Here is a 21,926-nt window from a genome sequence, read left to right as displayed (position 1 = left end):
AATAAAATTTCATTCTCCTTAATAAAGTAATAAATTTAGGAATGCAAGGCGTAGGTTACGCCTTCTACCGCCCTCTGTCGGAAATCGGCAGGAAGTCATCGACCGTGAGCTGTCTGATCCTGGATCGGCCTTCCTCGCCATCTAGCGTGGGATAGCCGCACTCTTGTATTCCTCTATGGACTTACGTGGATCATAGTTGCCATGTTGAAAAATAGAAGTAAATCGTCATCGAGCGTTTGCCTTCCTTCCTTTTATTCGTAACCAGACTTAATTATGGGTTTTTTTAAGCTCCGCGTTAATCGCGAAGAGTTTAGTATTATATTTTATTGTTGACTTAATTTCCATTGAACGTCCGGAGCCGGCTGTTTGCGGTGTGAGCCGATTTAGGCTTGGCAACACTAGTCCCGTCCAAAATGGCGAATGAGATGGGATTTCTTTTTGCCGGAGAGAGAGTTGAAGGGATATCGTTGGCCCAGGCCAAAATCGGGCGCAATCGCCCGTTTGAGTGAGTTTCAATAGTGATTCGGTTGTGTATTTCTTTTTAGTTGGTTAGTTTCTAACGAAGCGTTGCATATTTTCCAGCCCCGGAATCGGACGTGAATAAAACCATGTTCTGATGGTGATAGGCGACGCCCAGCGTGCCCGGATGTCGAAATAGGTGCAATTTTGCCCTCTGCTGGCCCTTTCTCCATCAACGGTAAGTCATACATTTTTTAAACCTTGTTGGAAGCCAACTTGTTCCGTAGGTTATATATATCTTCCAAATTAGCAGTAGGTCGTTTCACGGAACGCGTTGTCGTTCGAAATTTAAATTCCAAGGTAGCCCCCGTGTCCTGCGGGCGGTATAAACCCCCTTACGGGCACCATTTTTAGGAATTTTACTTACAGACTGGTATAACCATTCCAGGGTTCACGCCGCGTCGCCTAAACCTCGCGCCGGCCGCGAGAGGTTCCCCTGGTATCCCGGTAACTTGTGGGCAGCAGATTGCTGCTGTTCTACCTACTCCCGACGTTTCACCCCAAGGCTGCTGACGTGGCAGTTGTGGTGTTTCGAGGTCAGATCTTTCCACGTTTACTTATTGACTGAATGAACCGGCCTTTCGGTTCTGGCGCCCTTCCGTGTAACTACCTTAATATATATTGACCGCTGTATCCGTTTCTACCAGTAATGATAATTTAGAGCCCGCTGACCCACGTTTGTTCCCTTAAAATATAAACTCAACATTATTGTTCTCGTGAGCTAGCCCTCGGCAAACAATTGTTACCGTGTATCTAGGATAACAAATTAGCATAATCAATTTAGATTTTTTTTCCTGAATTCAATAAATACCTGGTTCCTCTTCAACTGTTGTTTGATTTTTTTTTATTTTGGCGTTAGCTAAAGGAAACCCCCCATAAAATTAAATATCGTAACAGTGTCAGCCCATCGTGGGGCGTTATATCAGCGAGCCTCTTTAGTCACATTGTTAGCTAGAGGAATTTCTGGTAGAAACGGTGCGGCTTGTATAATTGTAATTAAGTAGGTACTTTTGTTTTTTTTTAATTCTAAGTATTTGTGTGTCATTGTAGCTGCAAGTACCTCTTAATAGTTGTGCGGAATTATTTCCGATAATATTTTCAGTGTTTGGAAAGATAGTTTTTTTTTTAAATGCTTACTACTAATTACAGACATTACTATTTGTATAAATAATTTTATTCTTTTATGGGTTACCGGGACCCAGTGTGGAGTTGTAACAATTTTATTTCTATTTTTTTTTATATTTAGAGATTGTATGCATTTTGGGTAACCATAACTAAGGTGCCTTAATGTTAACGGACGGTTGTGTAAAGAAAAAGTGTTACGTTTTAAATTTAAAAGTTGATAATGTTATTATTCTCCCTTCGTGGGAGGTTACAGTAATTATTAGTAGCGGTTATAATTTATTACATAAATATGAGTTTGAATATCATGTGGCAATGGCCACCTTACTATAAATATTTCGGTAACTACTTACAGTGTTTAAAATTTGCATGTACTATTTACTGTATCATTTGATACAGGATGTCTTTTCATATTGGACTGTGAAGACTTCAAATATATAAATTTTTTTTTAACTTTGAAACATTATGGTTAACGTTGGATGTTGAATAGTTAGAAAAGGTGCATCGTTTTGAGATGGACAGTTATGCAGAGGTGTTAAACCTTATAATTTAAGTTAACTTTATTAAAATTTTATTCCCTTAGGGAAAGTTTTTGTACTTATAAGTAGGTAGCTAAATAAGTATGCACCTCATGATAAGTGTAATGGGGGAACAACGTCGGTCAGCGGAGCATTTTTTTTTTTTAATATTATTTTCTGGCGGAGATTTAAATTTAAAATAAAATTAATATTATGTTATTACTAATGGGTGGTGCAGTGTGTGTATAGTCAGGCACATTTATTGCTGAGGCGTTTCTTAACTTTTTTTAATTCATAAAATATAAAGTTGAATCTTATCTTGGAGTTCAAAGGCCAAATAAACTGAGAGTTATTTGGTACTTATTTCTTTTGCTTTTTCCCTTTTTCTCGACTTAAATCGAGATTATTTTTTTACCTTTAGCGACGTCGGTTACTGGCTTACCAGTTTATCGGTGATGGTGTTGTGTGTTTGTCTCGATGGAGGCAGGCGTTTTTCCTTTTATGTGTTGTGAGTGGGAGTTCTTACGTTGTGTCCAGATGGTACGGTTACGTCTGTACACAAACGTATTACCTTTTGATGTTTGGTGGTGAGTGAACGATTTAAAAGTTCTCTTCACGTAGTTTTCTGGGTGCTGGCGTTTTAAACCAGCATTCCAGCTTCACTGGCTGGTCGGATTCTTGCGGATTTAAACGGAGAATTCTTAATAGCAGTGTTGTACCCTTGTTGACGCTTTGCGGTATGGCTTAAATCATATGCGTGAACGTTGACGTTCTTTTGTGTTGTCGGACCGACAGACTTGCGTCGCCTGAGACGTGGTTTGTACAGTCAACCTTTGTATGTCTTATGTTGTGTCGAAACGTTCCGTCCTGTGTCGTAGATAGACGCAGCCGGTAGATACGCTTCGTTGTCCTGGTGTTATTGTCTGATTTTCGTATTCTTAGCTGTCACCGATATTAGTTAGGGAAATTTCATTTAGCTATAAGCCGTCTTCCGTTATATCGCTTGGACGTACAGCCCGCTGTCTGGTACAGCTCGCTGTGCCGCCAAGAAATATAGACGATGCGACGTTTTGTAGTAATTTACTTAAAAAAAAAAAAAAAAAAAGGTATTCTTATCTGGTTTAGTGCGTGGGTTCGATTTTGATGGTTTTTTTTATTATCGATTTTAGATTTCGAGTTGTAGCTGTTATATTACCGTTATTTCCTGTAGTTGGAGCTGGAGACCAGCTCAAAATTTTGCCTACGTCAAAATTTTCTCTGGGGAAGGGAGTATTGTAACAATAAAATTTCATTCTCCTTAATAAAGTAATAAATTTAGGAATGCAAGGCGTAGGTTACGCCTTCTACCGCCCTCTGTCGGAAATCGGCAGGAAGTCATCGACCGTGAGCTGTCTGATCCTGGATCGGCCTTCCTCGCCATCTAGCGTGGGATAGCCGCACTCTTGTATTCCTCTATGGACTTACGTGGATCATAGTTGCCATGTTGAAAAATAGAAGTAAATCGTCATCGAGCGTTTGCCTTCCTTCCTTTTATTCGTAACCAGACTTAATTATGGGTTTTTTTTAAGCTCCGCGTTAATCGCGAAGAGTTTAGTATTATATTTTATTGTTGACTTAATTTCCATTGAACGTCCGGAGCCGGCTGTTTGCGGTGTGAGCCGATTTAGGCTTGGCAACACTAGTCCCGTCCAAAATGGCGAATGAGATGGGATTTCTTTTTGCCGGAGAGAGAGTTGAAGGGATATCGTTGGCCCAGGCCAAAATCGGGCGCAATCGCCCGTTTGAGTGAGTTTCAATAGTGATTCGGTTGTGTATTTCTTTTTAGTTGGTTAGTTTCTAACGAAGCGTTGCATATTTTCCAGCCCCGGAATCGGACGTGAATAAAACCATGTTCTGATGGTGATAGGCGACGCCCAGCGTGCCCGGATGTCGAAATAGGTGCAATTTTGCCCTCTGCTGGCCCTTTCTCCATCAACGGTAAGTCATACATTTTTTAAACCTTGTTGGAAGCCAACTTGTTCCGTAGGTTATATATATCTTCCAAATTAGCAGTAGGTCGTTTCACGGAACGCGTTGTCGTTCGAAATTTAAATTCCAAGGTAGCCCCCGTGTCCTGCGGGCGGTATAAACCCCCCTTACGGGCACCATTTTTAGGAATTTTACTTACAGACTGGTATAACCATTCCAGGGTTCACGCCGCGTCGCCTAAACCTCGCGCCGGCCGCGAGAGGTTCCCCTGGTATCCCGGTAACTTGTGGGCAGCAGATTGCTGCTGTTCTACCTACTCCCGACGTTTCACCCCAAGGCTGCTGACGTGGCAGTTGTGGTGTTTCGAGGTCAGATCTTTCCACGTTTACTTATTGACTGAATGAACCGGCCTTTCGGTTCTGGCGCCCTTCCGTGTAACTACCTTAATATATATTGACCGCTGTATCCGTTTCTACCAGTAATGATAATTTAGAGCCCGCTGACCCACGTTTGTTCCCTTAAAATATAAACTCAACATTATTGTTCTCGTGAGCTAGCCCTCGGCAAACAATTGTTACCGTGTATCTAGGATAACAAATTAGCATAATCAATTTAGATTTTTTTTTCCTGAATTCAATAAATACCTGGTTCCTCTTCAACTGTTGTTTGATTTTTTTTTATTTTGGCGTTAGCTAAAGGAAACCCCCCATAAAATTAAATATCGTAACAGTACAAATATGTTATTCAATTAATATGCTTGATTATTACAATTTAGGTATAAATACTATTTACATAAAGAATTCCTCAATAGAGTACAGTGCATCTCCACTCAGTCTTGTTTTCATTTGTCGCACAAATGACGCGAAACTGGGGGCCTGCTTGATTTCCGGAGGGATTTTATTATAGATCCTTGGACCAATAGAGTTAAGGCATTTTTTACTTTTAGCAAGTCGTGACGTGTGTGTGGCAGACTCAGGTCATGCTGCCGTCGCGTGATGGAGCCGTGCGCATCAGCGTTGGTGTGAAAGTGGTTTATATGACTCCTAACATACTTAGCCAGTTCTAACACGTAAAGACTGGGTACGACGGTTAAGATGTTGTTATATTTTATGAATAAGTTTTTTGCAGGATGATCCCAACTTACACCAGCGATGATCCGCAATGCTCTCTTTGGAGTTTAAAAACTCGCTCGCGTTCGGCAGCCCAACCCCAAAGTAAGTTAATATTGAGTTAAAGTAGCCGTAATAGGCTTTTTTTACGTTAGCCAGGTCCATAGACGGGCATAGCCTGCTGAGAGCGAAGCAAGCTGACGACAATCGTAGACAAAGCGCATCTATATGAGGTGCCCATTTTAGGCCGGCGTCGATTGTTAGTCCCAAATACTTAACCTGGTCAACCTGAGGTACAGGTTGGCCATTGCAAGTGATATTTAATTTTTTTGTGACTGATCACTAAGGCAACGTAGGCTGAAGTGTACTATGTTTGTTTTATCAACGTTTAGCACCATACCGTTAGCTGAGAACCAAACTGATAACTGGTCCATTACCCTTAGGTTAACATTAAGTCCAATCAGCCATTTCTTGGCCTCGTCGCTAAGGGTGAATTGGGAGGGGGACATTGGTTACTCGCGTCCGTAGGAAGATTACCTTAGATTCCCTACACGTGTCCCCTGGGTGGTGCTAAAGAGTAATCAACTTTGGCTGCTGCACTGCACTTTTTATGAGAGCCTCGCAGCAATATACAGAAACAGTTTTTGTCCACTGCTATCAAATAAGATTTAATATGCAATGTTTAAGAAGGCATTAAAGAACAAGCTTATTCACAGTACATCGTGGTATTCGTGGTGTTTTTTTGCCACACTAGTTCGCAAAGTGCATTACTTGTCAGGTCAAAACTTCAAAGAGTCCAACTCATGTCGATTTAAAACACTCCCTTCGATTGTGTTTTTATTCACTTTATTGTATCATAATGTACTATTTTTAACCGTCGCCTCATATCTCAAGAAGGACGGTTATCAAGTCGTCTGTATGTTTTTTTATTTTTTTATTTTTTATGTTTGTTCCTCGATATCTCCGTCGTTCCTGGACCGATTTTGAAAATTTTTTTTTTGATTGAATGTATATACATACAGATTGGTCCCATTTTTCTCAGAACCCAGTTCTGATGATGGGATCCTGGAGAAATCGAGGGAACTCCTCAAATCTGAAAGGCATACATATGGTGATTTTTGTGTTAATAAAGGAACAGCATGCATTTAGGTACGGAACAGTGACATTTGGTGCAGTGGAACTGCTGATGATGGCCAGAACGGAACTCTTCAAATCTGAACGGCACGCTTATAGTGACTTGGGTATTTTTATACGAACAGCATGCACTTTCGTACAGAACAGTGACATTTGGTGCAGTGGAATTTCTGATGATGGTCAGAACCGAACTCCTCAAATCTGAACGGCACGCTTATAGTGACTTTGGTATTTTTATAAGAACAGCATGCACTTTCGTCCAGAACAGTGACATTTGGTGCAGTGGAACTGCTGATGATGGCCAGAACCAAACTCCTCAAATCTGAACGGCACGCTTATAGTGACTTTGCCATTTTTATAAGAACAGCATGCACTTTCGTCCAGAACAGTGACATTTGGTGCAGTGGAATTTCTGATGATGGTCAGAACCGAACTCCTCAAATCTGAACGGCACGCTTATAGTGACTTTGGTATTTTTATAAGAACATCATGCACTTTCGTTCAGAACAGTGACATTTGGTGCAGTGGAACTGCTGATGATGGCCAGAACCAAACTCCTCAAATCTGAACGGCACGCTTATAGTGACTTTGCCATTTTTATAAGAACAGCATGCACTTTCATCCAGAACAGTGACATTTGGTGCAGTGGAATTTCTGATGATGGTCAGAACCGAACTCCTCAAATCTGAACGGCATACTTATAGTGACTTTGGTATTTTTATAAGAACAGCATGCACTTTCGTCCAGAACAGTGACATTTGGTGCAGTGGAACTGCTGATGATGGCCAGAACCAAACTCCTCAAACCTGAACGGCACACTCATAGTGACTTTGGTATTTTTGTAAGAAAAGCATGCATTTAAGTTCAGAACAGTGACATTTATTTAGTTATGTTTGTTAAGCATATGTTTTGAAGTCAAAGTTTGTCAAGCTTCGATTTCTTATAATATAATCGGATTCATGAGGAATTGAGGAAACTCCTCAAACCTTAACGTTATACGTATATTCATTTGTGTTTCCATCTAATAATTAAAGCATTAAAAGCAGTTTTAAAAAATACTTACACATTTCTACATAATCCAACATTCGCAAGTAGCTTTCACCAGAACCCGAAAGGCGACGGTTTTTTTTTCTTAAAAATTATTATATCATTCTATCTTAGAACATAAAGAAAGAACGAACACCATAAAACAACAACAAAGATTATCTTATCATAAGTAACGCTACTTCACTATGTATTGTTGGTATCATGTAATCGTTTAATCAGTTGGTAATTTAATGAAGTGCTCCTATTATAATTACCGTAATATTCATGGTATACAGTAATTATGTCATTAAACACTTTCTCGTTACGACAATCAGTATAATAAAGAGTACTATCGTACAGTATGGCCACTCCCGCTCCCCGCTGAAAGTGCCACCCACCCCCTCTCGGTTACCTCACAGTTACCGCCTGTCAAAAACGCAAACAGTCGACCTGTCGTATTTCACTCATACAAGCATAGTACGCGTTCACCTACACGAGCTTAGACTGTGTGCTAGGAACGTGCCTCTTTCATATATTTGATCGCCAGTGTCCGAGGTGTGGTATAAGTCCGTTTTCACATTATCCGATCCGATCGAATGGAAAAAATCCAATGTATGGGATATCGGTCCGACATCCGATATCGGATCGGATAATGTGAAAACGCACTAATTCTCACCAATTCCCGATAAGCGGCGTGAACAGTGTTTTGACGAACTAGAATGGATCCTTGATAAGGCTAGATAAGGGTTTTAGACCCGTCGTAATGTCGCATGCGGCATGATGATGATGCGGAATGCGCGTAGATGGTTAAATTGGGATAAATTGGTTGGTACTACACCATTTTGATTTCGGCTTACATTTCGATACCTCTGGGTTCAATTGGCGTAAAGGACATTTTGGCGAAAATGAGTTATATATACAGTTTTGTTCAGAATTTCAAGCGCTATCGATCTGTGTAGTTAAAATTTTGATATCTCTTAAAAAGTTGCCTTTACGACCAAGATTTTCTACTATGGACTTGCAAAAATAGCTTTTCTGAAGGGGCGTAAATATCAAGTCATTAATTATAAATTATTATTTGTGTCGTAAAGGAAATCTACAAATAAAAATATAGTCGCAAGTCACCTTGTTATATATTGTTGCCCTTTAAGCCCTTACTTTCTAAGGATCACTTTCTATAGTAGTGTGATAAAGTTGGGCGTAAAGGACAAGTTTTTTTGTTCTTCGTCCTTTACGACCAGCACTAAAAATATTTTATCCGCAACTGTAATCGATATCTTTGGGTTCAATTGTCGTAAAGGACATGTAATGCAGGTTTCCAAGAGAAAGATAAACCCACTTTTTTGTTTTTTTGACCTATATTTGTGACGTGTATAAGAAAAATATGCAGATTACGAGTATCTTTAACCTAGTGTAGCAACCGTAGTGATAAACTAAACGATTTAGAAGATAGATGGTTGTAAAGGACACGTCAAAATGTTATAACGTCCTTTACACCCATGATTTGATAGGGTCGTAAATGACGGTCTTAGATGATTTTTATACAAAGTCGGGGCGTAATTGTAACCGAAATGGTACAAATGTTGTTCTAAGTTTACAATTAAAAACTGGAAAAATGTATCAAAACGTACTTAATATGGCATAGAATAGCTCTACATCAGTTTAATGCAGTGTATTATTTATCTAAGCTATCTTAGCAACAAAAAAGAACAAGACTAATATTTTATATCCAGTTTTGTTATAAAGAAACAATATTTGCTTAAAAACTATCTAATACTTTGGCAACAAATTCAAAGTTATTTTTTTAGTATTCGCCGCTGTCTGAATAGTCAGTAGGTTACGCATTCAGTCTTTAATTCTAGCAGGAAACGCTTTCGTAGTATTATTATACTGCGGCGAGATGTAGGTAATTAAAAAAAACATTATGGTAATCAGGGTACGTACCCAAATGCACAAACGCTCACGATAATACCTATTTCGTAGCTATATATCTTTATCGCTCTTGCGTATTGCACCAGACTGCATTTTTGTCGGCGTCTGGCGTCGACGATTGCCATTCAGCTACGCCGGCAGTAAACTTTAACAGTAGACTACTAACATTTAGTGCGACTGCGACAATAACAGGTGCGTTTCGCTAGCGAATGAGCGTTAGCGTTTGGTGACTTGGCTATGTACCCAGGTACTTAAAACATTGACTATAATATTTCTAGGATTGAACTCTTAATTAAAATTATTCTTATTTAACAGGTTTAAGACTAAATAACAATCTTCTGTTTTAAAATTATCAAAAATATGAATCAACATAGTAGGTAGTCTTGACTACAGTTTGTATACGCGTCCTAACTTGCGTTTATAAATAAGTACTTAACTCTTAGTTATTCTTAAAACTTCTTTCTACTTTAGACTTAAAATTACTGTCGTATTAATATAGTCTACTATTCAAAGTTGCTGATTAAAGTTTACGTGATTACAATTAGTGTTTTACTTAAACTACGAAAGCGTTTCCCTGCTAGAATTAAATACTGAATGCGTAACTTATTGAGACAGCCGAGCGGCGAGTACTAAAATAATAACTTTCCAAAATATTAGATAGTTTTTAAGCAAATTTTGTTTCTTTATTGCAAAACTGGATATAAAATAGTCTTGTTCTTTGTCTCTGCTAAAAATTTAAATAAATATACACTGTAACACTAATGTGGCTATTCTATGCCATATTAACTACGTTTTGATACATTTTTCAAGTTTCTCAATTGTAAACTAAGTTAAAAACAGTTGCCATTTGGACCATTCCGGTTACATTTACGCCCCGAATTTGTATAAAAATCATCTAAGACCGTCATTTACGACCCTATCAACTCGAATTGTTCAAAAAAATCGTGGGTGTAAAGGACGTCCATAGCATTTTGACGTGTCCTTTACAACCATCTAACTTCTAAACCGTTTAGTTTATCACTACGGTTGCTACACTAGGTGAAGGATACTAAAAATCTACATATTTTTCTATATACGTCACAAATATAGGTCAAAAAACAAAAAAGATATAAACATTTTTCTAAAAAAAAAGTTGTTTTTTGCTTCTCCTGAAAACCTGCATTTTGTCCTTTACGCCAATTGAACCCAAAGGTATCGATTTATTGTGGCAATTACTATCCGCTGTATTACTATTATAAACAGAAATTAGACGGAAGTTTTAAACAAGATCTACATAACCTTATGTCATTCTGTACACTTACATGAAACACCATATAATGAAAGAGGCAGATACACTACTCGATCTTTAATCAGTACCGTGGTACCGCTTTTTCTCTCCAACTTTATGAAAATTATTGGTTGACTGGTAGAGAATGCCTTGAGGCATTAAGTCCGCCATTTGTACCTTATTTTGATGTGCAATAAAGATTAAATATAAATAAATAAAATTATATGAACTTTTTGTGACCAACTGCCTATCATGTATTGCCGTAATGGAAAAGTGGTGCAACGATGACATTATATAGTTACCCGGGTTTCTAAAATTTATAACTAGCACAAAAAATTGGCTGACGACATTGAAATTGGCATTACTACTACTCATCCGGTTATTGTGTTATTTTCAGGGCCCGTAACTTTCATGCCGATGACATCAATTTGACGTCACGCTGCATATAGGATGATTCAAATAATTTTATTGTAATAATTAATCATTATTCATCAATCAATTTAATCATGTACAAATGACTTCAAAAGTGAGCTACTCATACGTGAAATAATTAATACCTACTTAATACGTGAAACGAAAAGGAAACAATTTTGTTTTATTTTTATAATTTATTGAAATATGGTAACAAAACTATTTAATAAAAGGTATGTATAAAAATAAACAAATAATTTAATTTACTATTCACGTATTAAGTAGGTATTAATTATTTTACGTATGAATAGATTAGTATTGAAGTCATGATTAAAATGATTGATGAATAATGATTAATTATTAAATAAAACTCTTGAATCATCCTACATGCAGCGTGACGTCAAATTTATGTCATCGGCGTGAAAGTTACGGGCCCTGGTTATTTTGTATGTTTTACGTTGTTTAATATCCTTAGATATTGTACCCAATATAATTATAATCTCTAATTAGCTGATTACAGACTGTAGTATTGGCCGTGTTATTTACACTGAGCGCACTGTCGCACAACCTCGCTGCGCGGAATAGTGCCATAAGCTGATAATCAGATTGAAATTCAATGCAATTCTAGTTGGCTGCTTCTGGACTGTCTTGACGTAGTAGGTAGAGTATAATTAAATGTAGTTAAGAGGAAAGGGGATAGTTGTTAATGTAGTTAACGGAATATGGAAAGATCAATTTACCATAACTGAGTTCTCATTTGCAATGCACTTTGCGGATGCCAGGGAATGGATATCTAACTTAGATGTAAAATTATAGATCTAAACATGCATGTAACCTTAATGATTTTCTGTAAATCCTTTGTTTTTTTTTCTTAAAAAAGCCATACGATAATAATAATAATAATAGTTCTCATTTTGTTTCCTGGAAAGCTAAGCGAAGTTGAAATTTTGATGTATTTTAAAATCAGCACGCAAACAGTTCTTAAGTACCTAATTTTTGCAATAACCAACAAGGAAAAAATCTAACTTAAGGGCATATAAAAATATTTCATAATGTATAAACATGAACACTAAGTTAACCGGGAAGAAAAATGAAGACTAAAATTGCGTGAAAACCAGTTGAAGGAGTTTTCCCGCTTCGTCTTAAGTTGGCATCTCCTGTGATAAGTAGAATACAAGTGCCAACACATTACATATACCTATTATATCTACAGAGCACATTATTGAGAATGGGTTGCATTAGGCGCGCGACAGAACTTAAGTAGCACGGGAGCTGGCAATAGATATGTACTTCATAAATCATAATATTACCTATATACAAAATAAAAACAAATAATACTGTTATTTTAACACCTGGCGATTACTTATTTCTTTTCTCATATGAATTAACTCACGTCTGTACTCCCAAAAGGGGTAGGCAGAGCACATGAAACTACTCAGCGCCACTCGTAGCAAACATAGGGCTATAAGAAAAAAAATCGTTATATTGCAGTGACAGGTTGCTAGCCCATCGCCCACACCACAATTGAACCCATGTCCCATAATCGACTTCTACGACACCCATGAGAGGAAAACGGGCGGTAAAATTCTTAACCTGTCATCACACGGTCTGTGATGAAACTCTTAACCGGTTACCACACGGGCTTATACAAACGGACTTTAAATATTTTTTTTTTAAAATACTACGAATTTAATCGCCATTTCGCCAAACTGGATACAGTTTGTTGGCGAATTGCAAACCGAACCGCGACACTATCGTTTGCATTACAGATCATTAAAAAATGCCGAGGAAAGTAGTTCTTATATATAGTACATGTTCATGTTCAAATACATGGTACTATCAGCTGCAAAAGTGCATGGTGAATTTATCAATGAATTCATTAAAAATTTCTCCTTGCAATTTTGCAACCGATAGTACCTACGCATAAACTAAAAGGTGCTACATTCAACGGTATCATACCTATTTCAGTTAAATACCATGTACTCAAGGGATAAAGGTTCTTTTTAAGTAGCTCTCTCGGCACGATAATAAGATGGCACCTACTGCGAACATAACAGTAACGGCTCTATAGTGCCGCAGTGTGTCTTAATGGGCTATTATATTTTATGTTATATTCACACTGCATACTCCTTGATACTCATGCTTAAATACCTACAGATCTTCATTGGCATATAAGAGTATGTCAAAATGAATTTTCAGATGTTTTAATTAAATGTTCGAATTGTAATAAAACTTAAGATCTAGCAAATATTATAGTAAAGTCTTTTTTCATAGCAGAATAGGTTTGCTAGGTTTCTTCAGATGAGCAAAGGGCATATAGTCCTGTTTTGGTTTAGTTAATATTTATATTTGAAATACTTTTTAATCTAAACCAAACTTTTATTTATTAAAAATAGTAATAATATGTACCTATGGTAGCTAAGTTCGGAAATATTACCACTTTTTTTGAAGTGAGCAATCTACAAACATTACTGTGTGTGCATGTCAGTATTGTCAACAATATATCAATTAATATTAAATCTCAGCAATGAAACATTACTAAATTATCATGGAGTAAAAATTAAATGAAACTATTAGTATCCAATTCTCTCTTGCGACTGATATAACGACGTTATTAATAATCTCCGGCATCTGATCAGATTTTATGCTAGGAAGTAATTGGTAGCCAAGTAATAGATTATTGGTTTTTACCACGGCTAGAATTGGTTATTCAATCGAGGTAGGAACATTTCAGAACACAGATCGCCGACACTCACGCGTTGCTGCGGTACTTTTCGAATTTATATGATAAGCTGCTGAAGTTTCAGTGCTACTCTTAGTTATCATGGAGTTCAAAGAGACCAAGATTGTTTGATATTGCAGTGACAGGTTGCTTGCCCACGCCACAATTGAACCCATACTCCCACAGTCGATTAATCCGACGACGCCCACTGGAAGAGAGTGGGTGGTAAAATTCTTAACTCGTCCCCTTAAAGTGTATATTATATTCATTCCGTTCCATAATCATCATTGCCCATCCTTAGCAGGATTAGCCTCGTTTTAATTACTCCCGATAACTGCGCTTTTATTGCATTTAACTTTAATTGAATTTGAGAGAACTTGGCTGCCGTTCATTTAATACTAATAAAACAAATATTCCTTTTGGACTATTTTATTGAAGTCTGTCAAAAAATATTCAAATTACATTTGAAAACATAGAACAGTTTTATACAGAGTATGCACCTGATGGCCAGCTCCAACACTCCCCCTACATCAGGGCAGGCTTACTTATCACGCCCAACAAGGCGCGTGCTCTGAGGAAGCTCTCCTTGGGTAAAGCTTTTGTCAACGTATCCGCTACTTGCTCCTTGGACGGCACGTAAAGGATGTTTACCTTCTTTTCGTGATGCAATTCTTGCACAAACTTATACCGTGTATCTATATGTTTCGTCTTGAAATGAAACACAGGGTTTTTGACAAGCTTGATTGCACTTTGATTGTCCACAAACAACGTAGGTACAACGTCGAAACCTCGCACTTCTTTATACAAACGACTGAGCCATATTACCGTCTGGGCTGCAAGGCTGGCTGCAACAAATTCAGCCTCTGTAGTAGAAAGGCTCACGCATCTTTGCGTTTTTGAAGACCACGACACTGCTCCCCCTGCGGCCAGACATACGTAGCCAGAAGTCGACCTTCTTGTAGTCTTGTCTCCGGCGTAGTCGGCATCGCTATATGCCACGAAACTTCCATCACACGAAGACTTGTATAGTATACCCAGGCATTGGGTTCCCTTTAAGTATCTCAAGACCCGTTTGGCAATGGCATAGTGACACCTTTCGGGTTTTTCCACATGTTTCGCTAAAACATTTATAGCAAAGGAAATATCCGGTCTGCTCACAACCGATAAATATAATAATTTTCCGACCAATTCTCTATAATGAAAATTATTGACACTCGTGTCATTGTCTTGTTTTGAATTCTCTGTCATCTGACTTTTGTCTATCGGAATGACAACAGAGTTTGCATCACACATGTCATAATGTTTCAAAATAGTTTTTATGTAGGCTTCTTGGTTGATAAATACTGACCCGTCATTTAGACGATTTATTTCTAGACCAAGATAGCAGCCAACTTCGGATGTTCGTACTTGAAATTCTGCAGTCAGGGCACTCAGGAACTCTTCCACATACTTCTTGTCTGGGGACAGGACTAAACCGTCATCCACGTAGATCATTACGATGAGTTGCCGATCTTGGCTTATAAACAAGCAAGGATCTGAATCACTTTGCTTAAGTTTATATTTCAATAGAAACGAACAAAACCTTTTATTCCAGCACCTTGGTGCTTGTTTCAAGCCGTAAAGGCTTTTTAGAAGCTTGCAGACGCGGCCTGATCCGTCGTCAAACCCCACGGGTTGCTTCATATATATTACCTCGTCGATGTCGCCGTACAGAAAGGCAGTCTTGACATCGAATTGAGTAATGTGCATCTTTCTAAGGACTGCTTCGCTCAGCATAGTTCGAACTGTGTCCCAGCGAACAACGGGACTAAAAGTTTCATGATAATCAATCCCGTGCTCTTGACTGAATCCTTTGATGACTAAGCGAGCTTTAAAACGGTCTATAGAACCATCAACATTCTTTTTGATTTTGTAAACCCATTTGTTGCTAAGGGCCTCTCTATCTTGAGGTAAATCAACAAGAGTCCACGTGTTGTTTTCTTTAAGAGAATTCATTTCCTCTTCCATGGCATTATGCCATTCATTTTGGTTCTTAGAATCCATGGCTTGCTTGTAAGTCTGAGGTTCATCTTCTGAGAGACATATACAGCAGTTAGAACGACAACCTTGAAGTAATTGTCTGTCTCTTAGATTATACTGATGTACTGGAACTACTGGTTCGTCAGGAGTTTCGTCTTCGCTATTTTCGGGTATATCGGGTAGATGAGCTTCATCCGGAATAGCCTCATTATAAGAATAGTTTTCTGTTTCAAAGATTTCAGCTGTTTCTTGCTCTTCTTGCTCGCCAATGACACATGGAAGCTTGCAGAAGTCAGAAGAAACTGTTTCTGATCTGAACAGTACATCTCTTGAGATGATAACGTCATTCTTTTCTGGAATCCAGATACGATAGCCATCTTTATCTCCACAATATCCCACCAAATATCCTTTTATAGCCTTCTTATCGAGCTTTTTACGTTTTTGCTTAGGGATATGTACAAAACATTCTGTGCCAAAAATACGTAAATGGTCAATACAAGGTGTCTTGTTATACCAGAGCTCGTAAGGTGTCTTCCCTTTAATCTGTGTTGGTCCAGTTCTGTTAATAACATAACTCGCAGTATTGATGGCTTCAGCCCACAGCTTTTTCGGAAGGTCTTTATTGTATAGCATGCTTCGCGCTGCCTCAACAAGAATCCTGTTTTCTCTTTCTGCTCCGCCATTTTGTTCTGCCGTGTAAGGCATACTCATGCGGTGATGTAAGCCAATTGCCTCAGTGATACGATGTACTTCGACATTGTTAAATTCTTTTCCACCATCTGTGAGTAATTCTTTAACAGTATGACCGGCTGTTTTAATTTCAGCAAGAAATTTGGGTAGTACACTGGCTACTTCGGATTTTTGTTTTAGGAAGTAAACTCTTCTGAACTTTGTAAAATCGTCTTTGAATACAACGAAGTATCTTTTTCCGCCAAGTGACAGTTCTGACATAGGACCACAAACGTCAGCGTTAATTTGTTCGCCTGGTTTGTTACCACGATGTTGCCTTGTACCGAATGACAATCTAGTCATTTTTCCGTATACACAGCCATCACAGTCATCTTTCTCTGGTGAAAATTTAATACCGTTGCGTGTAAGAACTTCTTTTACATGTCTTTTGTTTTGGTGACAAAGCCGTTCGTGCCAAATTTGTAAATTAGTTCCATCTTTGACAACACATGCATTTGCAGTTATTACTCTCATCAGAAGTCTATACAGATTACCATCTCTGACGCTGACAGCTTTAACTTGACCGCTCTTGTTTTTGAAGATGCGCTTGTTCTTGTCGGCTACCTCAATGTAACCGTAGTCTAAGGCTGATCCAGCTGAGAATAGGTTTTGTCCTGCTGTCGGTACATACCACACGTTATTTAGGTGAGCACGATTCCATTTCCCATTTACAGACATTTCTACGTCAATGATTCCTTGGCCGTAAGCATACATAGCCCGATCATCTCCAAGGCGCAAAGCTATTGGGTTATCGAAAGGCGTGTAGCTTCTGAACCAACCGGCGCTAGACGTAACATGATGAGACGCACCAGAGTCAACAATCCAGGTTGAGTTTGAATCGTTAAGACGAGACAGGAACGCATCTCCATCATTGGTAGTGGACTCGTTACTTGCAGGTTTATTTCTGTTGTTTCGCTTCTTAGATTTCTTGAGTAAGAAACATGCCGATCGTTTATGTCCGATTTTATTGCAGTGAGTACATTTTAGGATAGATTTTCTTGACATCAGAGCCTCGTCAGACGTAGAGGTAGAAGGATGAGTACCGAGATCTCCAAGGCGCTGCTCGTGAAGGCGCAGACGTTCCATGAGGGTAGAGATATTTCTATTCTCTTTAGGCACCGACTCCCAAGCATTCTTGAACTCGAGGTATGTTGAAGGTAAAGTATTCAAAATCCTGTTCAAAAGTAATGATTGAGGGAGTGCTCCTTCTTCCTTTAATTCGTCGTTGAGTTGTTGCCATAGAGTATGTAGCTTAGAGACGTGCATAGCAATATCATCAGCTTCATCTTTCTTATAGGTAAACAGCTGACAGTACAATAAGTCAAGTCTTCTCTCATTCTTCTGCTCGTAGATCGAGTGAAGTTTATCCCACATTTCCTTACCGGATTTGGCAGTGAGAATATGCCGTTTTGGTTCGGCAGAGACGCTGCACCCTATGATGCATTGTAATAGTGAATCGCGTTCTTCAAATTTGGTAAGCTTCTTTTGATAACTTTCGGTTTCGCTTGCCGACGCGTCGTTGCTTGGCGGAACAGGAACAGTGTCGACGCCTTTTACTATACCTTGCAATTTGTGCATAGATAGTTGCAGGTTTATATCGAACTTCCATTCTAACCAATTGTCTTGACCACGTAGCTTTTCAATATTAAAGCGATCTAATTTTTGACCACTCATATCTTTTTTACGAAACACGATAAAGTTCAAAACAGAAAACTCATCCGAAAATAGAAGAAAAGCTCACTATAAAAGGTATATTTGTAAATAAATAACCATAACCTAATAAAACAAATATTCCTCTTGGACTATTTTATTGAAGTCTGTCAAAAAATATTCAAATTACATTTGAAAACATAGAACAGTTTTATACAGAGTATGCACCTGATGGCCAGCTCCAACAAATACAATGTTTTTTATCGCCCATTCTTAGACTACGATGATGGGAAGAGTGAGTTATTTGTGCTAGAAAATATAAATTAAAACATATTTGTTATATTTCAATTCATTCAAATATTCTTTAAATTACTCTAAGATTAAGTGGAAAAAATATCTAAGATTGTTAAATTCGACTACGTATGTATACAAACGATATGTGTGTATTATTTTTTCCAGCTTTTTATTTGCTAAATAAAAAGTTTAGTTAAGAGACGACAGAAGTTTGATTAATAATTCACAACCTTTTTCAAATTTTGCTACATACCATCACGCTTCGCCCTCTCCAACCAAAACGGTCCAAATTCCACTTAACCCCCAGAATCCCACAGTTAAAGACGAACTGACAAGGAAATATCGAATTCGATTTTTCACCAACCCCTCCTTGATTATGCACAGCACTAAACACCCCTATCGCGATCTGAGAACCTTGTACGTGTAATTTCTCCCCATTTTCTATGTTTTACATTCTCACCCCGTCTCTCGGGATCGCGCCGATGGAAGGCCTGTTATTTCTACACTCTGTACTAAATTCACAGTTAGGAAATTGAATTTTTCGAATTCCTCTTTCTTTGTCTATTGCCAGAATAACAAGAGCTCCCAAGAGTAGTCGATGTTTCTAACGTGGAATTTCCGATGAAATTGGTGATGTTTCGTATTGTTCCGGTCCGTGAGAGGTGAGTACCTAAGAATAACTTATATAGCATATTTATTCAACGCCAAATTTAACCAAGGATTGATCTTATCTTATCAAAATTAGTTTCAATAACAGATAACTTCTATTACCTATTCGACGTATTCAATATATTTTTCTCAATAGAATATTGTACCTTTAGATATAAGAGTGGATGAGAAGCGACAAAGGCGTCACTGAAACTGGCAGTGCGCTATTCTTTGAAACATACGACCACTAGGACGGGTAACACAATTGTTTTTTATATTTCAATACGCGACATATACCTACGAGACATATGTATCTATAGATACTCATGCTTACGTGATTGGCGTAACCTTAAGGCGATATTTATTTCTAATTATATTGTATTAGAGTATTAATAAATAAATATTTGGCTTAGTGATGTGACGACCGACGACCTTATCGCCCAGTGGTTTTTAACCCCCGACGCAAAAACGACGGGGTGTTATAAGTTTGACGTGTCTGTCTGTCTGTGTGTGTGTGTGTCTGTCTGTGGCATCGTAGCTCCCGAACGGATGAACCGATTTAGATAAGTATAGTTTTTTTTTTTGTTTGAAAACTGAGTTAGTCGGGAGTGTTCTTAGCCATGTTTCATGAAAATCGGTCCACTATGGCGGGGTTTTTTTCAAAAAATATTTTTTTCACCAGTGCAATCACTCAACGCAGGGTGCCCACCTTGCCGACCCCCCCCCCCCCTCTAGGGTGCCCACCTTGCCGTGGTGGGGGGGCTTAATAACCGTGGACTGGTCACCCACGGTGAAGCTAAGAGGTACCCAGGGCCGGCCGGTTTGGGGAGCTGGCTGGCCCGAGGTGGTCGCTCTAAGTGGGCTTGTAAAGCCCACTTAAGACGCGTCTGGGAGGACTGCGGTGGGAGGGAAGATCCGGCAGTATGGGTTGCCGCTCTGTGCCCTCCCACGGTAGCCGAGGTGGGATCGCAGGGGGAGAGGCGTGATGGTATAACGGTGCGCCACTCTCGTTACCCCCTGCGACCTTGGCGGGGCCGCTCCGCTGTAGCGGCATTGGTGGGGCCGCAAAGGAAGAGGAGTGCCGGTATTATGATGCGCCGTTCTCCCTATCCTTTGCGGCCGACTTGGTTAGCGGTGGAACCAAAGACCATTTCCACCGCTGGGCGCCGGAACATTCTGGCGCCCATGGCCTCTTTGTGGCGGACTCGAGGGGGTCCGTCACTGTACCTATAAGCGGCCGAGGAGGAAGGTGCGCCCTGTCATCCGGCGCACTCACTGTGGAGGGCCTTTGGGCATCCGCAGAGAAGCTGCACGTGGGCGGCTGCCGCCGGCGGGGTCGCCGTTGTGAGCGCAAGTGTTCCGGTAACCCCGCCAACAAAGCGGCGAGGTGGCATGTGGAGGGGTTTTTAGTGGGTATACCGTGGCCTCATTAGCCAATACGGGAGTCCCACATAACCACTAGGGTCGCCCCTCGTACCCTAGTGGTATGCGGAACGCATTCCCCCCCCCCCCCCTAAACAAAAAAAAAGGGCAGTTTGTGACGAGATGTTGGGGAGTAGAGTAGCGATAGCGTCCGAGTCTGTTATGTGTTGGATTCGGCTCCGTGCACGTCAATACCCCATCGTTTTCGTGGTGGGAAAGACAGGCCGTAAGCTCAAGAAGGTTTGTGTTGTTGGTGCTGAACTGCAAAAAACCTTACATAGATCTATAGAACAAATAAATAGTTACATATTTTGTACTCAGATATACACAAACAAATAGTTAAATACATAGAAAACATCCAAGACTCAGGCACATAATATCTGGTATGGTACCTATGGTATTATATAATATTATCTGTTTCATTGTACTTTGTAATTGTAACGGAATGAAAAATTTCTACAAGACTACAACATAATTAAATGTGCAATAAGCGATTCCAACAACGTGGAATATATTTAAAACATTCGTGAGAATATTAAAAATAGGCTAGAAATATAGAAAATTAGACTAAAAGTAGGCAACATCAGGACGAAAACTTAAATAAAATTCTACACAAATACTTATTTTAAACAAAACAAGCATGATGTTTATTTGCAGCTCAAATAATAGCAATTGAAAACTTTAATTTAGGCACTGCAATAGCAATTTCATTGTGAAAATGGTAAGTCTTTGTAATTATGCTGCTGCATTGTATTTTGAACCGTGCGCAGAACACATTGGACTGAAAATAGTCTTGTCTTGGACTAATAATATTTAATAATGTTTTATGAAAACCTTATGCTATCACAAAATACTGCACTAATGACAGTCACTATTAAAATTGAAACGCAGAGTATAAAATATTGCGTGTTCTGGAGAGTATTAGTTTTGTTATCACTTTTATACAAAATGTTAGCTTTAAAAAATAGCGACACTAGAATTTTCGTCGAGATGGCGTAGACTATAGCTAAAGACTCGGGTTCGACTCCCAGTGATTGCAGTGATTGCTTTTTTGTTTGGTGTATGGTATCTAGTTGTTTCAGTTTATAAATTCATCTTTAGTTATAAAAATGTTGAATGTAAGATTAACTTATTTTTCAGTACAGATGGTATCTAGTTATTTCAGTTTATAAAAACGTCGTCATACACGTTTAGTTATAAAAATGTTGAATTTATCGCCACTAACTTCCTCTTTTACGATTAGATGTACTATTTCAGTACAGATGGTAATTTTTTTACGCACTAGTGCGAGAAGTGGTTCATTATATGCCAGGTTGAAACTTCGGAGGGTCATCTGTACTGAAAAACGTCGTACGATATAGTGCGAAAAGGAAGGGGTAATATACTATATTTCAAAATCAAGTATGATAATACATTTGATTTTCTTGAGTGAAATT

At 38.8% G+C, this 21,926-nt stretch overlaps 1 long non-coding RNA gene across 3 annotated transcripts; it reads left to right on the top strand.

Moving 5' to 3' along the window:
• On the top strand, positions 1–4,589 carry LOC125229006. Of its 3 annotated transcripts, none has more exons than XR_007177357.1 (4): positions 1–505; positions 583–697; positions 908–4,136; positions 4,348–4,589. It is a non-coding gene; the product is annotated as an uncharacterized LOC125229006 (long non-coding RNA). The 3 variants fall into 3 exon arrangements; XR_007177358.1 differs by having other exon boundaries at positions 1–697; positions 908–3,944; positions 4,022–4,136; XR_007177356.1 differs by having other exon boundaries at positions 1–697.
• Positions 4,590–21,926: the final 17,337 nt, after the last annotated feature.

The sequence above is a fragment of the Leguminivora glycinivorella genome, chromosome 8, assembly GCF_023078275.1.
Source record: "Leguminivora glycinivorella isolate SPB_JAAS2020 chromosome 8, LegGlyc_1.1, whole genome shotgun sequence".
Lineage (NCBI taxonomy): Eukaryota > Metazoa > Arthropoda > Insecta > Lepidoptera > Tortricidae > Leguminivora > Leguminivora glycinivorella.
Note: the sequence above shows the minus strand (reverse complement) of the source record. Positions and strands in the feature narration are given on the sequence as shown.